Raw genomic sequence first — 21,867 nt, 5'->3', positions numbered from 1 at the left:
TACAGTTGGATCTCATGGAGGCATTTCCTCAACTGAAGCTCCTTTCTCTGTGATAACTCCAGCTGTGTCAAGTTGACACAAAAATAGCCAGTACAGTTGCCTAAGACATATTTATGGGATATTTTTTCCTGATAGCTGATATTTGTCTAACACAATAAAATTTCAGCATTATAGTGAATAATGGAAGAAAGAAAGGCTGTTGCGTTGTGACCAGTACCAGCAACAAGCTGTAGGATTAAACAAAATCTCAAAAACGTGGATAAAACACTGGCTCAGTTATATCAGCCCTTCCTCATCTTCATTTTATTCCCAATGAGAAACATGAAAGATCCCAATAGGACAGATCATTAGAGAGTCTGCCTCTTCATGACACCATATGTCAAGAGGATGTACACTCTTGAGAGTAGGTACTTACAAAGGACAGAAGGTAGCACGGGATTCCCCTGGAGCTGTGAGCCACCCGTCAGGGTTCTGAGACCTAGCTGGCATGGTTCTTTCAAGAGCAACACGTATCCTTAACCACTGAACCATCTCTCCAGGCTCAGGTCCTACTTTCTAATACCCATGTTGTTTAGTTCTATTTTAAAGAAAGAATGAAACCTATATTTCAATAAAACTACCTTTCTGTTTTCCCATCAAAACACCTTTGTCACAGCACTGAAAGAGACCACCAATATCACAGCAACACTGAATTCATTTTAAGGGAGTTCGCAACTAGGAACAACCCGTATTTGGGACTTTGAAATTTTGTTCCTTGGCTTAATACTAAATGAACAGGGGTGAGGGTCAGACACTCAAAATTCTGAGAGTCTAAGCAGTAGTCTAGCCTTTTGTTTTGCCTCTAATAAATATTTTATTGTTGTTTGGAGAACATGAAAGTAGAAGTAGCAATTTCCTCTCTGTGGCTTTCCTGATAATGAGAGTCACTTCTTCATGAGCCGAAATGAGAGCAGCTTACCTGTAAATAAGACCTCACTTAGCCATTCAGCCTGTATGCTCCAGGAAAAAAATGTAAGAGATTATTACACTTTAGCTTCACTCCACATCTAAACAAATAAGTATTAGACATTGATCAGTCTCTGCTAAGGCACCTGTTTCCATAGCAGACGTTATCATTTACTGTCTTTCACGCTTTAGAGATCAGCTCATAGAGAAAATATTCAAACCAATTGTAAGACATTTGTAATTCCCAAAGTGCTTCATCTTTCCAGTGATGGCGTGAGATGTCTCATTTCCCACAAAGGATAAAACTCCTCCAAGGATTGACGTTGAGTACAAGTTCTATTTGCTAAGATGCTGTCATGTTAGTGAGAATCTCCCAGAAATCTATTGTGCATCACCTGTTTTCTTACACATGTAGTACTGTCTTTGGTTATTGGAAAAGCTGCCAAGATTGACTTTAGCTACTTCCAGGGGAAGCACTATAAACAAGAAGAACTATAGGGTCCAGTACTTGAATTCACCTGCTGGAGTCACTCAAACCACCTTAGAGATGTGTTCCTGTTGTACAACATGAGGCTCAAGTGTGTAAAGCCTATAGATAGAAAGACATTGACTCTATGTCAAATACTCCATGACCCAACTATTGCCACACAAGCTCATAAAAGCACATGGAGAGGACCCCAGGCATGGTGGTACATGCAGTTAATCCCAGCATATATGAAAGGTGGAGCCTGGAGAACTGGGAGTTCAAAGCCATCCTTTGCTATATGACAAATGGAGCTCTCTCTGTCTCTGTCTCTGTCTCTGTCTCTGTCTCTGTCTCTCTCTCTCTGTCTCTCTCTCTCTCTCTCTCTCTGTGTGTGTGTGTTTCTGTCTCCCTCTATCCATCTATTGTACTCTCACTCTCTTACTCTCTTTGTCATTTCCCCCCTCTCTCTTTCTGTCTCCCTCTAACCATCTACTGTACTCTCACTCTCTTTGTCATTTCTCTGTCTGTCTGTCTCTCTCTCTCTCTCTGTATGTGTGTGTGTGTGTGTGAGAGAGAGAGAGAGAGACAGAGAGAGACAGAGACAGAGAGACAGAGAGACAGAGAGACAGAGAGAGAGACAAAGACAGAGACAGAGAGAGACAGAGAGGGAGTTCTAACTAAGAGAAAACATTTCATTCATCATAATTGGGCAAAGGAAACTTCCCAGGACCCCAAAGGAAGATTGATTAATTAGCCTTCTTGGGTATAGAACAAGAAGGTTCTCTTGCCATCTTGGGACCATGGCAACATGTCGGTGATTACATTGCTAGCCTTCCCAGCTTTGCAAGGATGTCTAGAAATGGGTTTTATGTGGTCTGCCCTTTGCTAAGATCCAGTCTCAGCATGAGGAGGGTCCTGAGAAAGGCAGGAATAGGAACTGTACTGATTCAGTAATGACTCAAGTCCGTAGTGTATGCAAGCTCTCAGTTGTGGTGCACTCTCTCTCTCTTCCCTGACGATTCTCACCATTCTCACCATTCTCTTCCTTCCTCTCCTTTTTTCTCCTTTCCTCTCATTCTTCTCACTTCTAATTCTTTAACCTTCTCCCTTCTCATCACTTTTTCCTTCTCTCAACCAGAGAGTCTGAACGCAGTCTTTTATTTTGTAAAGTTACATCATCAAGGCTTTGATCATTATTAATAATATTTTGAGAAATTCTTAAATTTACATAAATTTTATCAGTCTCAGATCAATCGTCCCAACCTCTGCTTCCTTAGAACAGAAACTAAGCACAAAGCAAAAGCACATTTCCTTATATGTTTTACACAGCCTGTTCTTCACAGGTATCTAGCTGGGCAGAGTTCTTGCGATTTCCTGCTATGGCAGACAGCAGTCTTGAGTAACTACTTTCAAGTAAGAACAGAAAGGTGACAGACAGACTACTAAGGTTGAAATGATTCCTTACAAAGTTTTAAAATGTATGTAAGTAAAGTGGTTAGCCCTCTAATCTCTCTAGGCATTACCATCTCCAATTCTTCAAGTAACTAGGGATCGAAGTACTAACTTTTTATATACTTATACATCATCTTTTAATTCTCTAATCTTAGTTTCCCCATCTTAGCAATTCCGTAGTGTCATGTACTCTCCTTTTAATATACTATTTATTTCTAAATCATATATAAATTCCCATTTTTTTCTATCTATACCTTTTCTTATTGGGACCATTTTAGCTCTCTATATCCTTGATGTCCCCAAGTTCACCCTGGCTAATCAATGCAGCAGTCATTAGACCAGAGGGTCCATGTATCTCCTCATGATTCCAAATTCAAGGCCATGAATTTTGGCAATGAACTGTGTCACAAAGGACCATGTAGGCTTTTATAGCGCTTATGGTTATGTTGTGTAGATCCTTTCTCATGGCCCCAAAGGGCAAGCAGAAGGCCTGTTCCCCAACCTCCACAGCCTCAGGACCACCTCTAGCCCTCATTCCTGGGAACTGCATCTGTTTTCATTTATTATGGTGTGATTAGCACTGAATAATGGGGGAGGCGATATATTCCCCAGAAGAAGAAAAAAAAAGATTGAAAGTAAAGACAGCAGACCAGTTTCAAGCCAACATCAACCATCAGCATACGTGGAAATCATGGGGATCCATGGCCTAGCGACGCTCCAGGGGCAGGAACTGTGTCACACCTCTCCTTACATAGCCATGCCAACCCAGCAGCTCTTGTTATTAAAATGCTTTGCACGCTCAGCAGAATCTGTTTCTCCAGCAAACCAAAGTTAGACTAAAGGCCATCTTTAAGCATTATCTGGCAAAAAGGCATCAGATTCCAGCTCCTATATGAATATATCTAAATACATACAAGAAAAATTCATCCATGGGATTAAACCATGTTCAAGCTCCAAAGTTTCCATTGTGAGTCTCTGGACCAGGGCCTGTACTAGCAATAACATTTTTCCTGTTGATTCAGTCTGCTAATTCCTTGGGAATTCAGTCTGCTAATTCCTGTCTCCTATTCCCACCCTCCATAACCCTACTCACTGCTGTAGATACTCCTCTGCCCTTGCGTGATCCTGGCTTTTAAAACCCTTCAATGGTTTTATATGCTCTTAGGGCAAGCCCAGGCTCTTCGGAGTAGTGCATAAAACCCTGCCTCTGTTTCACTCTCTGCTCTTCACTCTACCTTCACAGGCTGAATGTTTTTTTCTTTTTAGACACACACATAATCTTCTTCTTACAGGTTTTATTTCTTTCTGGAACTCTCTTTCCCTGGTTTTTTGGACAGCAGTTCCTAGGTTTCCTTTAAATCTCATTACGAGGATTACCTCCCCCCTGGAAAAATATCCCTGCTCTGTGTAGTGAGTCGAATTATGTCCCAAAACAATATGCCAAAGTCTCAACTCCAGGTACCTGTAAATGCAACTTTATCCAGAAGTGGGTTCTTTGTGAATATAATCAAGATAAAAAGTTATAAAAAAGGAAGAGGAAGGGAGATGAAGAGAGAGGAGAAGAGGAATGGGGAGGGGTGAGGAGGAAGGAGAGGAGGGAGAAGGGGAGGAAGGGAAGGAAGGGAGGAGAAGGAAGGGGAGGAGAGAGGAAGAAAGGAGAGGAGAGTGGTGGGGAGGGAAGAAGAGAAGACGGGAGAAGAAGAGTAGAGTTATGTTAAGATAAAGGCAGAAATAGATAGTGTGATAACCTTATAACCCAGGGAACACCAGATATTGTCAGCAGCCAGTGGCGTGGAGAAAAATGAGAATGGTGTAATGGTTTGTACAAGAGATGGCCTCCACAGGCTTGGGTATTTGAGCACTTGACCCCAGATGGTACCACTGCTTAAGATGCTTATGGAACTTTTAGAACATGAAGTCTTGCCAGAGGAAGTATGTTACCTTGGTTGGACTTTGAGAGTTTACAGCCCCACCCCACTTCCAGGTCATACTCTCTGCAGTCTGTGTGTAGTGGGAGATGTGATCTTTCATCCTCCCACTTCAGCTGTCCCCTGTCATGTCTCCTCAGCCACTGTGTCCTCTCCTTCTGGAACCATAAGGTGAAATAAACTCTGTCCTCCACAAGTCGCTTTTGATCATAGTATTTTGTTAGAGCAACAAAAAACCAAGAAGAAGATAAGGATTCTGCTCTGAGGCCTTCGGAGGCAGCGTGGTCCTGCCAACGTGATAACTCCAAGCTCCAGACCTTCAGAAAGACTCCAAAATGCTAGGGAATGCATTCCCACTGTTTTAACCCACCACATTTGTGGCAAATTGTTATGGGACATCTTGGGAAATAGATATAATCACTCAGTACACAGTAGCTTCCTCGTGTTGATTCTTCTTAACACTTTCAGAAGGCGTGAACACCTGTCACTGCCTGTGATTATTCATCTCTGCACTTGGCTGCGTCAATAAAACTTCTCTATGCAACCTTAAGAGTCATGAGGTCCGAGAGACGTGCGAGCCTTTCACCATCATAAACCCAGAGTGCACCTACCACGGAGACAATGCTAAGAGATAGTTTAGTGCTAGGAATTATGTTTTGTTTGTGCTTCTCTGGGGTGTTCATTTATTCATTTATTTCTATTTTGTGTGCATACACACATGATGTAGGCGGACGCAAATACCACACTGTTCATGGGACTATCAGAGGACAACTTTGTAAAATGATCTCCTTGCACACTCAGATTCACCAGGTTTTAAGCTCCAAGCACCTTTACTTGATGAGCCATTTCATTGAACCCCTCCTCTGAAATCTTGAAGCTATGTGGAGTGGTGTATCCTAGAACTAAATAGTCCCAGATTGCTATCCTGATATTGACTAACTCCTCTGTCCTCCTGGAATCATAAACTTACAATGCTGGAGAGATTCTTAGACTCCATCTAACTCCCTGTTACCAGCCCCCACTGGCTTTTTAGATGAGAGAATTGTGCCTTCTCCATATGCTACGCTGTCACTTCTTACAGCTGTCAGTATATTCCTCTTGCAGAGCAGCAGCCCTATATTGGCTACGGCTGCCTAGCCTGAGGGTCCAGAGACGGCTTTCCCTCCCCTGCAGACAAAAGCACATGACTTTGACAGCTATTCACTGCTGGATGGCATTTTTGCTTAATTAGAATAATGGAATTTTAAGCCTGGAAGGTCCTTAGACATCATCTGAGCAACCTCATCTCCTCATTTAATTGAGTAAGAAAAGTCTCGAGTTATATACACTTAAACTGTAGCAAGATGGATTGCCAAGATTCACCCAGCTAATCACTTCCAAGGAGACTCTCAGATGTTTCTGAGCCTTTCCTGCAGGTCCATGTCCAGTGAGCTGAGGATCTACCCTCAGATTTCTCTATTTAATACCTCCCTGGGATTCCCTATCCTGGCTGGGCCTTGAGCCTCTTCTGATTCCTGTATCTCCTGCTGTTTACATCTCATATTCAGGACCTCAATCCAAACAGCACAGGAGATCCTAGGCTCTAGACTTTGAGGGAGACTTCCCTGACGACTTAGGAATGACAGAAGGGGAGCAGAGAACAGAAGACAAGGCAGATGGTCCTTGATGCAGCACGATTCAGAGACTGCACTTTAGTTTTCATGCTTTGATCATGTTCAAGGCTAGCAATAACGTGGATATGGTAGTTGTCCAGTGTTCAGATGCAGTGTTCTGCACACTCAGCAGACAGGCAGTCTGCGGCCAAGCTGTGGTCACAAACACCAGTGGGCTTCCACCCTGATGGAAATGCCTCAGGATTCCAGGTACCTCTGAGTCAGCCCAGAAGATTTTGATCATGAAGAAAGCAGGACCCATGCTCTGCTCAGCCTAGGACCTAATACTCACTTTCTGCTCCATAGCTAATGCCCTCTAGGAAGTCTATTCTCTCCAAGGATTTGCCACTACCTCAGCACTGGCAGTCTTGTGCCTTGCTCTGGCCTTTACTTTCTTATACGATCATCATGAAGTCATACGCTGCTTATGAATTTCTGTCTCCATGCCCAAATCCATCCCATTCAATTTTAATTGGTGTGTATGTGTGCATGTGTGTGTGTGTGTGTGTGTGTGTGAGAGAGAGAGAGAGAGAGAGAGAGAGAGAGAGAGCATGTACATTCATGAATACAACCAGCTCTCTATTGGTTTCTTGTGACTTGGTCTTTGGAGTCATCACTTGTGTTAGGACACTGAGCAGCATGTTAACTTCAGGTCTGAGTTTGAAATGGGAGGCAGGAGACACTGTTGTGGCTGTGTACACTTCGTCCACAAGGTTCTCACACTGGTCTTCAGTGTGGTGGTGTTGAGATGAGAGAATATTTCAGAGGTAAAATCTAGTGGCAGAGATACTAACAGTGGCTCCTTAAATGAGGATTCCCAGTAGTCTGGCGATGGAAATCTGCGAAGGTGATGGTTTATTCCCGTCTCCATCCCACATCCCACAAGAACCTCTTCCAAGCCAGCATCACATTTGTCCTTCACAGCAACTCACCCAGGAAATATATTATAGACATTTAGAACAGGGAAGCTGAGGTTTCTGGATAGTGAGTGGACCGTATTTGCAAAGCCAGAAATCCAATCCTTTCTCAGGTTGTCTGACTCCAAGTTGTGATTCAAAAGAGGGCCATTTCCACTTTGTTAATAAATGATTCATGATGGTCAGGGATGTATTGTTAAGGTCAAATGTTCCATCCTGACAGGGCTAGACAGATTAACTTCCAAAAGTGTGTTACCAGGAGCCTCTTTATACCCACAGATGGAAAGGAAGTTTATCTAAAGAGTTTCATAAAAATTGTGCTGGAGCCCAGGCTCACATCACCAATGGAGAGAGGAGCCAGGAGGCCTGGTGGTGACTGGCTTACTGCCAGCTAAGCATTCTTCCTTTGCAAAAGAAATGTTGGCATTTGTGGCTGTCCTGGACATGGTGTCAGGGTGGTCTCCGTGTCTCAGCAGTACAGATTTGAGAAGTCGTTATCACCATTTTCAAAATTACAGCTGGAGAAAAAAATATTTACCTACTAGAAACCTACTTCAAACAAATTAATCAGTTGTGCTTGTTTGTTTGTTTGTTTGTTTTTTCTTTCAGTTACAGACTACTTTCAGAGCAGAAAAGAGGCCTCCAAGCAGGCTGTGCATTTGTTGCTCTTTGCTTTGTATGGCCACAGGGTCCTGACTGAGCAGGTGAAGAAGCCTGCAGTCTCAAGTGACAAATAGTCACACTAGAAATGCCATCCTTAAACCTTCTCTAATGCAAAACAAATGATGGACTCAAACTACTTCCCATTGAAATAAATACAAAAGGCTTCTAAAGTTAACAAATTCTCCCCCAAACAGCTAATAAGGTCATTCTGCAGGTGAAATAACAAAGATGAATGGCAGCACCTTCAGGCTCTCCCCTCCAAGAGGCTGCTGCTGTGACTTGGTATCAGCAGTGAGAGAGTGAGTATATGAGCTGAGCAATCACATGAACATGCAATATACCTTTATTCATTTGTATGTAGAAGGAAAGTAATTAGAGAGTTAGATAAAAATCAACAAAAGAACTAAGAGATAAGCAGTAGTAACCCTATTAGGAATAGCTTACTTTTTAGCTGTTTTGAAGTATGTAGTGTCTGTCTGTCTGTCTGTTTGAGACAGAGTTTCTCTGTGTAGTCCTGCCTGTCGACCAGTCTGGCCTCAAATTCAGAGATTGCCTGACTCTGCTTCCCACATGCTGGGATTAAATGTATGCACCACCACCTGGGTTGTTGAGACAACCCCAGCAAAGCCCAGCTCTTCTAGTGCTGCAGTCCCTTGGGGACAGGGACAGTTGTTCTGGCCCAGCTCATTTGCTCCTTTGCCCAGGTGAGAGTCAGGGCCAGCTCAGCACAGTGCCTCAGGTGGCAGTTCAGAGACCAGGGACACCAGCATGGCCTTTGGTGCTAACACAGGCCTGGGACATCGATACAGACCCTTGCTGCCGTAGGACCGAGGACTCAGACAGAGTCCTACACAGTAGCCTGGGGACCAGATGTCTCCATAGCCTCAGGTGGCAGCACAGACCCCTCAGCATTTTCCCACAGGCAACAAGGTCCTCGGATAGCCACATGGTCACAAGTGGCAGCTCAGACTACGGATATCTGCTTAGCCTTTGGTGGTAACTCGGGCCACAAACACCAACACAGACCCTAGCTGCAGCAGGACCACAGGCTCAGACATGACCCTTGACAGCAGCCCAAGCCAGGACTTTGCCATGGCCTCCACATGTCTGCCTGTTTGAATAAAACTTCTAAACAAGTGTGCTTGGGCCATAACCCAACTCCAGAGCTACTTCGAGTAAACCATCATGTGACAATTTTGAATAGTATCCATACCCAAAAGACATTTGAATCTCTGTAAAACTGATCAGAGGGAGAGACTAAAGCCAGCAGAGAGTAAAGAAGGCTTAGAGGTAAGAGTTTTGGGATCCTTTGCTTGTACAGTGGCAGAAGCTATAATAACCCTTGAGAATTTGGAAATTGAGGATTCATTTCCAGGCCATTGAGACAGGTTATGGTTTGGCCCCCATCGATGTATGTGTTTGGATGCTTGGCCATAGGAAGTGGCACTATTACGAGGTGTGGCCTTATTGGTAGAGGTATGGCCTTATTGGAAGAAGTGTGTCACTGTATAGGTGAGTTTTGAGGCCTCCTATGCCCAATGTGAAAGATATTCTCCTCCTGGATGCCCAGGCTGCCTGTGGGAGACAGGCCCCTCCTGCTGCCTGTGGATCAAGATGTAGAACTCTCAGCTCCTTCTCCTGCACCATGTCTGCCTGCATGCTGCCATGCTTTTCACCATAATAAGGGACTGAGCTTCCAAAACTGTAAGCCAGCCCCAAGTAATGATTGTCTTTATAAAAGCTGCCTTAGTCTTCTTGTTCCTTTATAACAATGAAACCTTAACTAAGACAGGAGGCCAACCCGTTTTCAGAAAGACAGGGAGTCTTTAATGGAACCTTTGAGTCCAAGGAGGGAAGGAGATTAGAGAAAGAGAGGGAAGAAGATCCAGGAGATCGCTGACAGATAGAGCAAGCAGGAAAGAAGACATCCTTCAGAAGCATGAGGAAGAGGAGGTGGGAGAGGCTTCAGAATGGTCCTAAACAGAGACTCTGCCCCAGGAGGACTCTGGTAGGGAGAAGGATAAGAGCCTTAGAAGAGAGATGCCCTGAATCACAGTGGAGGGACATACATGACAGAAAGAGGAGGTCATCAAGAAGGGTGTGGACAAATCATGTGGGTTCTAGATCGGGAAGGGCCAGAAGGCTTACTTGTACTTTGAGATGTCTATCACGGACTTGTGATACTGAGGGAGCCTGGAGGCCAGCATGGGCTTTGATATCCTGATAGGCACCACAGGTAGCCATATGTTCTTTCTGACAGACATAAGGGAAAGGACTCCGTTTGGGAAATGGGAAGCAGTTGCACAAGTTACTGAGGAATTCTGGCTTTAATCTAATGACCAGAAATACCCTATAGCTCATGCTGAGTTCATTTCTGTATACATGGATATCCAGAGACCTACCAGTATTGGGTGGAGTCTTTGCAGATATCTGAGGCTAGTAAACACCAGTATCTCTTAGCTCTTTCACTCTCCAACAAGGTGACCAGTATCCATTGAGAACTGAATTATGGCTATTCTGGGTGTGTAAAATACAAACTGTTTGAGAACAATGTAAAATAGCACAATTTTATAATATGTACACACACTACAGATTGAAACTATGGTAATCTGATATATAACTATAATATGCTGTCATTAACTATTGCTAAATAAAGTATATTATTAACTAATTTTCACTTATGTCCTTTTACATTTTAACTTGTGGCTAATAAATATATATCAAATTCTGAATGACTTATTTTTTTCAGCCACACCCCTTGAATTGCTTTGGCAGTGGGCTCTTTTAGACTCTCCTCGTGTGTCTTAAATTGAGAACTGGCAGAAGTGAAGTGGTCATTCTCTTTTTATTCTCAGATATTCCGGAGCTGTACGAGTCAGTCAATCCCAATTTGCACTTGTCGAAACACATAGAATGTACATGACAAAGAAAGCTTAATGTATGCAAAATTTTTCTTGAAATCATTTAGGAAGTCAAGGACTATCAGGATAGAATTCAGACTGAGACAAGAATCTAATTATATGGCAAATACTCAAGATCTCACTGTGGGTGTGGAGGGAGAAAGATGCTGATCCAAGGAACTGAACTGGGGGACAGTCAACGAGGGATGTTTGTCAACACCATCCACCCTCCCATGGAACGTTATTTTCTATGGGCACTCAGGTTAGCACAGACACCGCCACATACGTCTTGGAAGTGAGTGATTAGGAGGAAGGGTGGCAGAAAGTGGGTGTCAGTTATTGCTCTGTTGGAGGAGAGGGTGACCAAGCCACAAGCAGGGAGAGAATAATCCCTGTGATGATGAATAGAGTCAGAGACCCTTGTCTATGGACTCTTGCCTAGCTTAATGTGGGCAGCACAGATGGGTGCAGATCTGTGTACATACAGGAAATTTCATGTATTTTCTGACTGAGTCAGCTGAAGCGACCGGAAACAGCATGGTCCCTCGGCAGCAACAAGCACACCTACCATCCAGATTTGGTTTCTGGTCCAAGAAAAGGAACCAGAGCTCCCTGGAGAAATGGCCATTTCTAGAGTTGGGTGAATCTAAAGCATCTTCTTGGAGAACGATGCTGTGTCGTTCCATATGGATGTGAATAAAGAACTCAAGAGGTTAGCAAAAAATAACAGAAACAAATAACCTGCCTGGAAGACACTCCCCTCCCCCATTGTGCGGTCTCTAACAAGAATGTCACATACTTCTCCTTTGTGAAAATAATGTCTGAATACAGCAACCTCTTTCCAGACAACACAAAATGGAAAGAGAATCAGAAAGAGTGACTTTACAATGCAGAAGCTCAGAAAACAGACAATCCAGGTTCACTGCAACAGATATAAATCATGTCTTAGCTCAGGCCCCAGCTGCTTTAGAATGGATAGCTTACCCGGCAGAGGTGTTTGTTTGTTTGTTTGTTTGTTTGTTTGTTTGTTTGTTTCTCCTCACAGTCCTTCAGGTGAGAAACCCAGCATCAAGACTCCAGCAAGGCTGACTCCATTATGAAATCCACTCTTGTCTCACCTGCAGCTGCCGTGTCCCTGTGTGCTCACACAACCTCTCCTTCAAGCACACACACAGGGACAGAGAGCAAAGGAACTCAGAGGGCCCTAATTCAGTGTAAGACCTGAATCTAAGCCTACTGGGACAAAACAGAAGGGAAAATCTATTTGTCGTTGACCTGAACAATTTTATATAGAATCCCAGAACACAGAAAGCAAATAAAGACAGACAAATAGAATTGCATCAAATTAACAAGCCTCTGCATAGCAGCAGAGACATATATAGCAATGGCCTGCAGTAAGGGGACACTTACAAAAAGAGTCAGTGTCTAAGCTACTCAAAAGTCAATAGCAAGAAAAACACAACCCAATTAAAATACTGGCAAAGGTTCTAGTTCTACTGGCATTTGAGGCTCTTTCACAGGACCCAGGTTCAATCCCATCATCACATGGAAGCTCACAGTCATCTGTAACTATGGTTCCGGGAGACCTGACACCATCCCTGACCTCTGTAGGCACCACACATAAGTAACATACACACAAGCACAACACCTCTACACACAAAATAAAAACAAAAAGTAATGCTTGTTATTTAATTTTTTGGAAAAAAAAAAAAAGCACAGGCAAAGACCTGAATAGACATTTCTCAAACAAGGGCATCTAAGAGGTTTGAGGGGTGGTTTAACAGTTAAGAGGATGGATTGCTCTTCCAGATGACCTGAGTTTCATTCCCATCAGCCACATGGTAGCTTACAACCTCCTGTAACTCCAACTCAAAGAGATTTCACACCTTTGACATCTGTGAACATCTCCCCTCATGTGCACACACACAAAATTAAAAATAAAATAAACTTCTTAAAGATGGCTTATAAAGAGATAACAGGCATATGAAAAATACTTGGCACATTCAGAGTTCAAATCAAAACCACAATGAGGAGGTACCTCACACATCATTCTCTGGACTCTAAAATATGCAGCTTTATACAAAGCTTGGCCACACTGCTAGGAAAACCAAGAAACACAAAACCATTCCAATGGGTGTTTAGCCTATGTTTGGGTAACATGGAGAATGGATACATGAAACTTCAATATGATCTAAACAATACAAGCAGGGAGGTTGATACAACAGACACTCATAATCATTTATGGAAAAAGTGACCCGATGGATATTCTTTTGAAGTAAGTGCACAAAGATTTCCATTAAAACTGATTGCAGCTCTGTGGCATATGCTTGCCAGATGCAGAGCACTGCGTCAGTTTCTAGAAGGTGGCAGCAGAGAAGGCAGGGGTGTTTACACACCCCTTCCTGTGTAGTTTGCTCCATACCTCAATTCCATATGGCTATTTATGCTTCATGGTAAAGAAATAAATATAAGAAAATGCTCCTCCTCTGAGTTCTATAAGCCATTCTTGCAAGTTTACCAAAATCCCAGGAAGGGAGTCAAGGTAACCCTCAATTTATTGGTAATTGGTCAGAAGCATAGTGGACAACCTACCTCTTACTATTGGCATCTGAAATGAGAACAGTTTTGTGGTGTTGAGCTCTTAACCTGTGGGATCTGGTGCTGTCTCCAGGTAGCTAATATGAAAACTGAATTATAGGATGAGCAGTTGGGAGTTACCATTATATTTTGGTGGGTGGAGGGAAAAATCTTACACCTCTGCTCCTCGTTTGGTGTTAAGTGACTCTCTTAGAGTAGAAATACTAATTCAAGGTATGTTCAAAGGCAATCAGACCTCACTCAGGGGGGCTACTTTAATATAGTGTCTTAGTCAGGGTTTCTATTCCTGCACAAACATCATGACCAAGAAGCAAGTTGGGGAGGAAAGGGTTTATTCAGCTTACACTTCCATACTGCTGTTCATCACCCAAGGAAGTCAGGACTGGAACTCAAGCAGGTCAGAAAGCAGGAGCTGATGCAGAGGCCATGGAGGGATGTTCTTTACTGGCTTGCCTCCCCTGGCTTGCTCAGCCTACTCTCTTATAGAACCCAAGACTACCAGCCCAGGGATGGTCCCACCCACAAGGGGCCTTTCCCCCTTGATCACTAATTGAGAAAATGCCTTACAGTTGGATCTCATGGAGGCATTTCCTCAACTGAAGCTCCTTTCTCTGTGATAACTCCAGCTGTGTCAAGTTGACACAAAAATAGCCAGTACATATAGGATAACAAAAAAATAATAGCTAAGGTAAAGATAAAACAGTCAGGTTAGCAAATGCTGAGGCTGTAGGTAGAGTTCATATGTAATTAAATAGGTGGTATTGCATTGAAATGAAATTATAAACATAAACTAGTGCTTTTATATCAATAGCATTTTTACAAAGATTGCCCAGATTTTTTTTTTAAAAATGGAGATGTGTGCATGTGTGGACAAGGACATCATTGTGATTTCAAAACATTTCTCCACAATGAAGAGAATTCATCAGTTAAATAAAAAGAGGAAACTGTGAGCCCAAGGGATGGCTTAGCAGGTAAAGGCACTGTCTACCAAACTGATAAGCCAAATTCAACTAGTTCAATCTCTTCTTCCAAGATGAAGGAGAGAATTCACTCCCAAAAGTCATCCTCTGGGCTCAACATTGGAGAAAAGGAGAGGCAGAGGACACAGACAGGCAGAGAGACAGAGAGACAGAGAGATAGAGAGGCAGGGAGACATAGAAACAGGAAAAGAGAGACAGAGAGACAGACACAGACATACACAGAGAGACAAGAAGACAAAGAGGCAGGGAGGCAGGAGGACAGAGAGACAGAGACACATGGGCTAGGGGCAGACACCAACCCAAATTACCACCAATATTGCAGCCAGTTAACATGGCTCTGAGATGTGTGGAAAATACAGCGTTGATGTTCTGAGGTAATCCTCCTCTAGTTGCATGATCAGAGTGGCAACCACCAAGTGAGATGGACCACATGGGGAGGTCATCCTTGCACACTGTAGCTTTATAAAGCATCTAGGACATGATACACATGAGCTGCATCTTTAGGAGGGTGGGAGGCAATATGAAGCCAGTTTCACTACATTTTGGGATTAATTATATACACTTCCTCCCCACTTCCAATGAAATTGCCTCATGGGGGGTTGCTTTTAAATATATGGTTTGGGAGAAATCTCAAATTCTTGACAACAATTTTTTTTTATATTTTTGAGATTTTAATGTATTACGCCATGTAAAATGCTTACAACAATATGAAAAAAAATACCTGGGACATGACAGCAATTGTTTTTATGTATTAATCCTTTGAGAGTTTCATGTGATGTACTTTGATCATATTCACTCATATTCATCTACTTTCCCCCAACTCCTCCCAGACCCCTTCCCCACAAATGACCTACCAAAGGACACACTCTTAAGGAAAACTTATTCTCCCTCTGTGGGTTATCGATTGCCAAGAGCCCCAGAGCTAGGGGTGGGATGTCCTGCCCAACTTCCCTTTCCAAGCTTGGTTTTGTCTACCTTGAGCCTGTACAGGTCTTGTGTGTTCTGCCACAATCACTGTCCGTTCACATATGGAAATGCCCTGTTGTGTCTAGAAGATAGGTCTTCTTGTATTCCTCCACTACCTCTGTGTCTTACAGTCTTCCTGATCCTCTTCCACAAAGATCCCTGAGTGTTGGGAGGAGGATATACACTATAGATCTCCCATTTAGGGCTGAACATTCTAGTCTCTTATTCTCTGCACCTTGACCAGTTATGCATCTCTGTGCTAATCGCCATTTTGATACCAATTTTTATGGTTGTTTGGAATTTGCTTTTTTTTTCATTCTCCTTAAGATGTTATTAATAAAAAGTTTTCCAGTTATTATAATCAAATTTGTCGATATTTTTCTCCTTTTTCCATTAATGTATTTATTCACTTTACATCTTGATCACCGGCCTCCTTTCCTCCCAGTCCCTCCCGCATTGACAATATTTTTCAGTCCGTGGTTTTCTTATGCTTACTTAAGGCCTAATCTTTATCTACTGAATGTAGCTGTGCATGCGGATAATCCTGGCACTCAGGAAGCTGTCTTCTCTTGGTCACATGGCTAAGCCGCATGGTCAGTCCCTCTATGAGGCTAGCAGTATTCAGTATGGATTATCGTGAGGGTCTGATCAGATCCTGATCACTTCCCAAAGGCCCTGCCTCTAAACACCATAGTTTCATTGTTACCACTCTTTTTTTTAATTTTTTATTAGATATTTTCTTTATTTACATTTCAAATGTTATCCCCTTTCCTAGTTTTCCCTCTGAAAATCCCCTATCCCCTACCTGCTCCCCCTGTTCCCCAACCTACCCACTCCCATTCCTGGTCCTGGCATTCCCCTACACTGGGGCATAGAACCTTCACAGGATCAAGGGCCTCTCCTCCCATTGATGACCAACTAAGCCATCTTCTGCTACATATATAGCTCGAGCCACAAGTCCCACCATGTATTTTCTTTGATTGGTGGTATAGTTCCAAGGAGCTCTGGGGGTACTAGTTAGTTCATATTGATGTTCCTCCTATGGGGCTCAGTCCCCTTCAGCTCCCTGGCTATTTCTCTGGCTCCTTTATTGGGGACCTTGTGCTCCGTCCAATGGATGGCTGTGAGCATCCACGTCTGTATTTGCCAGGTACTGGCAGAGCCTCTCAGGAGACAGCTATATCAGGCTCCTGTCAGCAGGCTCTTGTTAGCATGTGCCTAGTGACTGGGTGTGGTGGTTGTTTATGGGGTGGATTCCCTAGTGGGGCAGTCTCCGGATGGTCTTTCTTCAGGCTCTGCTCTGAACTTTGTCTCTGTAACTCCTTTCATGGGTATTTTGTTCCCCATTCTAAGAAGGAACGAAGTATTCACACTTTGGTCTTCCTTCTTTTTGAGTTTCATGTGTTTTGCAAATTGTATCTTGGTTATTCTAAGTTTCTGGGCTAATATCCACTTATCAGTGAGTGCATATCATGTGTGTTCTGTTGTGATTGGGTTACCTCACTCAGGATGATATCCTCCAGATCCATCCATTTTCCTAAGAATTTCATAAATTCATTGTTACCACTCTTAATATCTCACTTACAGTGATTAAATTTCAATACAGGAACCACTGAGGGACACAGGAAAATGGCACCTTCAGGGCCAATCTGAGATGCAAAGTAAATTCCAAGCCAGTTTGGACTCTATATTAAGATCCTGTCTCAAAACAAGAAAGCAACAAACAAAAGTCTTTTATCTCATATGGTAAGTTGTATTTTAAAGTTTTTGGACAGTTAAGTCTTAGCCTATTTACATTACTATAACAAAACACCTAAGGATACTTCTTACAAGCAGAGACCTCCTATGAAACAGAGCCCCAGTGGCAAGAGACTGTAGAGAAATGTTAACCCAGCAACATGGCTGCTCTGGCAAGTGATCACATCCAAAGACCTTCTAGGTCTGTGTGATCTAGCTGGAATATAGACACATCTTTTATCCCAGGAGACAGAGGCAAGCAGACCTCTTGAGTTCAAGGCCAGTCTGGCATAGACCAAGTTTCAGGTAAAGAAAAACTTAGGTTCAGGTATGGTGATACATGCCTTTAATCCCAGCACTCAGAAGACAGAGGCATGCATATCGCTGAGTTCTAGTCGATGTGGTTGAGACAGTGAGTTGAGAGGCAGTAGAGTAGAGTTCACAATAGCTCAGTTTGTAGAGTTCAGAGGCAGTTTTTACAGGTACACATCTGCAGAGACAGGTTGCAGAGAGTACAAGCTGGACCCGGGTGAAGACAGGACAAGCCAGTGAATGAGAAGGAACCAGAAGATTAGAGTAGACTACCAAAGTTGGTTTGAGGCCAAGCACAGCAATTCAGTGAGAAGCTGAGAGAATCCAGATTGAATCTTGGAGACGAGTTTGAGCAGAAACAGCTAAATTGAACCAGCCAGCCAGAGTTCAGAAAGAGTTCAAAAAAGGGTGAGCTTATTTAGCAGTAAGCCTCCATCCCTGGTGGATAAAAGTTACTTTTATGAGAAAGAGAGAGAGAGAGAGAGAGAGAGAGAGCATGTGTATAGTATATGTGTGTGTTGTACACACACACATATATATGAGTGTGTATGTGAATAAAGTATGTGTGAATGTTTATAAAATGTGTGGGGTGTGTGTGTGTGTGTGTGTGTGTGTGTGTGTGTATCTCCTCTGGTTATTCTTTCTATGAAGCTAGTAGTATTCAGTCATGGATCCCCATGATGACCTTACCAGGTCCTGATCATTCCCCAAAAGCCTTGCCTCTGAACACCATAGTTTCATTAAGTTGCCTCTCTTTTAATATCTCACTACAGTGATTAAATTTCAATACAGGAACCACTGGGGGACACACTAACATTATGAAAACTGTAGCAAACCCCATAACTACCTAGAATTGATTTTTTTAACTAATTTATTTTAAAATAACTTGGAACATTAAAGAAAGCAATACCAGGGAAAAACTGAGAACTCAAATCCCCTTTCACTTTCTCCAACTCTTGACATTTTACCATGTTTTCCCCGTGCAATTCGTTTGCCTTTGTTCTAGCAGTCCTCGCTTGAGGCTGTGGAGCAAGCTTGAGATGCCTTGTGTCCCCTAACACTCCAAGATGTACCGCCCCCCAAGAAGAAGACTTTTCTAGTGTTCAGCACACAAGTCCCCTGTCAGAGATCAGAACTCACACAACGTCAAAGTGCCACTCAGGGAGCTCTCTCAAGTGTTTAATTGTGTCAGCTCTGCTCCTTCTGGTCCAAGGATCACACATGGGAACACAAATCACACGTAATCCATTGTGGAAAGGAACCGTGGAGATGTTCATGGTCACCTCAACATTCTCTGTCAACATTCCACAGTAACAAAGCTTATTTTAAAGAGGAGAGCGATGACTGCAGGAATCCAAATGTCTGCATTAAAACCAAGTTTTCTCAGTCAGCCATAGATTTCAAGACTAAAGGTGTCACTAAATTTTGAAAAGGGGGAAAAGGCACCTTACCAAGGAGTAAGCCTGAGGGTAGAAAACGGGCTCCTAACATGGGTTCTTCTTGTTTTTTAATTAATTTTTTTCTTTCACATACAAGATAATGGGTTTCATGAGGACGTTTCACAGAGGTAAGCAAGCACTGTGTTTGGTTCATGTTCATTCACCCCACTCTCACCCCTTCCTGTCCCTATACACTGCCTCCCCTTCTCTCTTGCACATAGTCTCCCCTTCTGCTTTGACCACACACACAATACACACAGACAAGTGTACACATATATACACAGTTTACATTTCAGAGACCATTTGTGACATGTGTCATCATTCCCCACCCTCTGCCTCTTTTCCTTTCATGGAGTTTATTGGGACTACAAATGACATAATACCATATGCAAATTCACATCCCTCCTAGCTGAAATATGGTCTAGTTATTTCAATGGAAAAGAACCAGCAATACATATTTACATTCATACTTTGATTAAAGGTTTTAGTTGAAAGTTAAAAACAATGACAGATTGAATTTGAAAGAGACATGTTGCTGGGTCAATCCATTCTAGAACACTACCGGCTTCTTTTCTGGCCTAAAAGGCAGAAACGGGAACTCCCACTGGCCCTGGTAACTGCTCTCACAAACAATTTTCAGGGGGATGTGTCTTGAGATGGCAGCTTCTGGGAAGTCTGTGCATGATGAAGTAGAAGAGGAAATAGGGAACTCAGCTCATAAACTGCTCAGCCAAACTGGAGTGGTGGCCCAGCCTGAATAGAGAGAGAACCTGGGTGTTTCAGGGGAAGGAACTCTGCCTGTCGTTTACACACACCTACATTTGGTGTTCCTTATGTTCAGACTGAAGACCCAAACAGCACCAAGAACTTTTTTTTTTAATTTCTTGTACTGCATTTAGGAAAATTAGTTATTGGAAGGGGAACCGTCTTTACCCCTGTTAATCTATGACAGACATTTTTTTTTTTTTTTTTGCTTAGATATTATGCTTTGGCTTGGATGTCCCCTCTTACAGACATGTCCACACTATTCTAAGAAAGCTCTGATTCATAAAAAGGCAGAGTTGAAGATCCTCTGGAAATCGTATCATAGACCTGTCCTCTTCGTTTTCAGATTGGGAGAATGAAACCCCAAACCTCCCAGGGATGCCCAAGGTCATGTGAAGGACAGGGCTAAGTATGACATGAATAGGCTTTTCAAATTAATAAAAGAAATGACCTCCAGTCCACCCCCAACCATGAATACTGCCCTGTGATCTCAGTCACCCTTGCCCATGATCTTGGCCTTTATTTCCCTTCGGTTAAGAAATAGGAAGAAACAAAGCCTTCCTGGGCCTAGACTGAAGAATGACCTGTGATTTTTAAAGGTTAGAAATTTCAAAAACAAAAACATCGTTAGCATCTGCTTTCAATTATTCATTCTCCCGGATTATTTATGGACTGTACCTCTGCCAGCCTCTTGCTTCACTTTTTTTGAGCCTTGTACCAGGGAAGGGAGGCCAGGAAGTAGAGGGGCCAGTGTAAAGGGAAGGACCAGCAGGCAACCCAGGTGGCAAGGCGCAGCCGGTTCGGAATCTACGCACGCGCGCAGGACTGCAGACGTCTGGAGTGCACAATTCACTCAGCTCCATTTAGTCTTTCAATGCAGCTTCCTCACACCTGAAGCCTCTGGTTTTAAGTGAGAAGGGATGTAGTAGGGAAGATCCCATGGCACCCACTGAAAATGTTCTAGATGCGTGAGCGGGAGAAGGCAAGGACGTTGAGGGCACGAAATGTAAATCCCCGGGTACTCAGGCTCTGAGACTTTGGAGCGGAGACAGGAGGACTCGGCTCAGAGCCACGGACGTGGGTGGAAGAGGGGGAAACCGGTGGCCCTGTGCGTGGAACCCTGAAGGGATAATGAGTACGGGGAAGAGCTTCCAACCTTGAGGTCCCGCCCCTTGCCAGCCCCTTCTCTACCATTGGAGAGCGTTGGGGGAGGGTCCGAGGGACGCCCCCTACTCGCCACCCTTCTCGCCCCGCCTCCTTCCCGCCCACCTTTTCTGCTTTTCTGGGAGCCTCTGAACACTGGGGCAGGAAACTCCTGGCCCCGCCACTGGGCCCCTGGACACCCGGAAAGCGCGCCCCCGCTGCCCCGCCCACCCACCACTGACATCACCAGGGGCAGGGACGTAGCTCCGCCCCTACAGCCGTGGCGGCTTGCCCAGGTTCTGCAGTTCTGCAGGGTTGCAAGCTTGGGTCCCCTCGGTGCGCGCTTTTCAGCTTCTAGTTGCGTCAAGACCCTCGCGGTCCTACTCAGTCCCTCCACCGCCTGTCACCTGACCCCAGTTTTGCACCCTTTTCTCCCTTTCTCCGTCTGTGTGCACAGATGGCTGACTGTGTGGGCTCCCAGTGCAAGGGCTTCGAAAGGCAAATTAAACGGAGGCCCGATCTCCCTAATCCTCTTTCATTTCTGCCACTAATTTAGCCTTCCGCGATCGCCCTGCAGTCTTGTAAAATATGAAGGTTCTTTTCTTTTTCTCCTTTCGCATATCTCTTCATTGGCTCGAGTAATACAGTTAGCCAATGCGGCCTTCCACATTTGATTAAAGACTCTAGAATTCAGACTGGGAAAGAGGGTGTGGTGCATTGCAGAAAAGGAGGAAAAAAAATCAAAACTTAATTTCATTTAAGAAGTAGCCCTGATTATTTTTCCATCTTACATGATCCACTACAGGACCTTGCACGAACGCAGCTGAAGAGATATTTCTTTACTGCGGTCAGTGCTGGGTCATCAAAAAATAAAATAAAATAATAAACAGCGCAGGTGTGTGTGGGTCTGGGTGTGTACGTGATGGACGTGGGTGCGTGTATCAACATGTCAGTGTGACCCTACAAATGACTTCAGGAGGCTCCAGAAAGGAGCTTGCACACCA

The sequence above is a fragment of the Mus caroli genome, chromosome 13 (genome assembly GCF_900094665.2).
Source record: "Mus caroli chromosome 13, CAROLI_EIJ_v1.1, whole genome shotgun sequence".
NCBI lineage: Eukaryota > Metazoa > Chordata > Mammalia > Rodentia > Muridae > Mus > Mus caroli.
The sequence above is the reverse complement of the archived record's forward strand: the minus strand, read 5'-3'. Positions refer to the sequence as shown.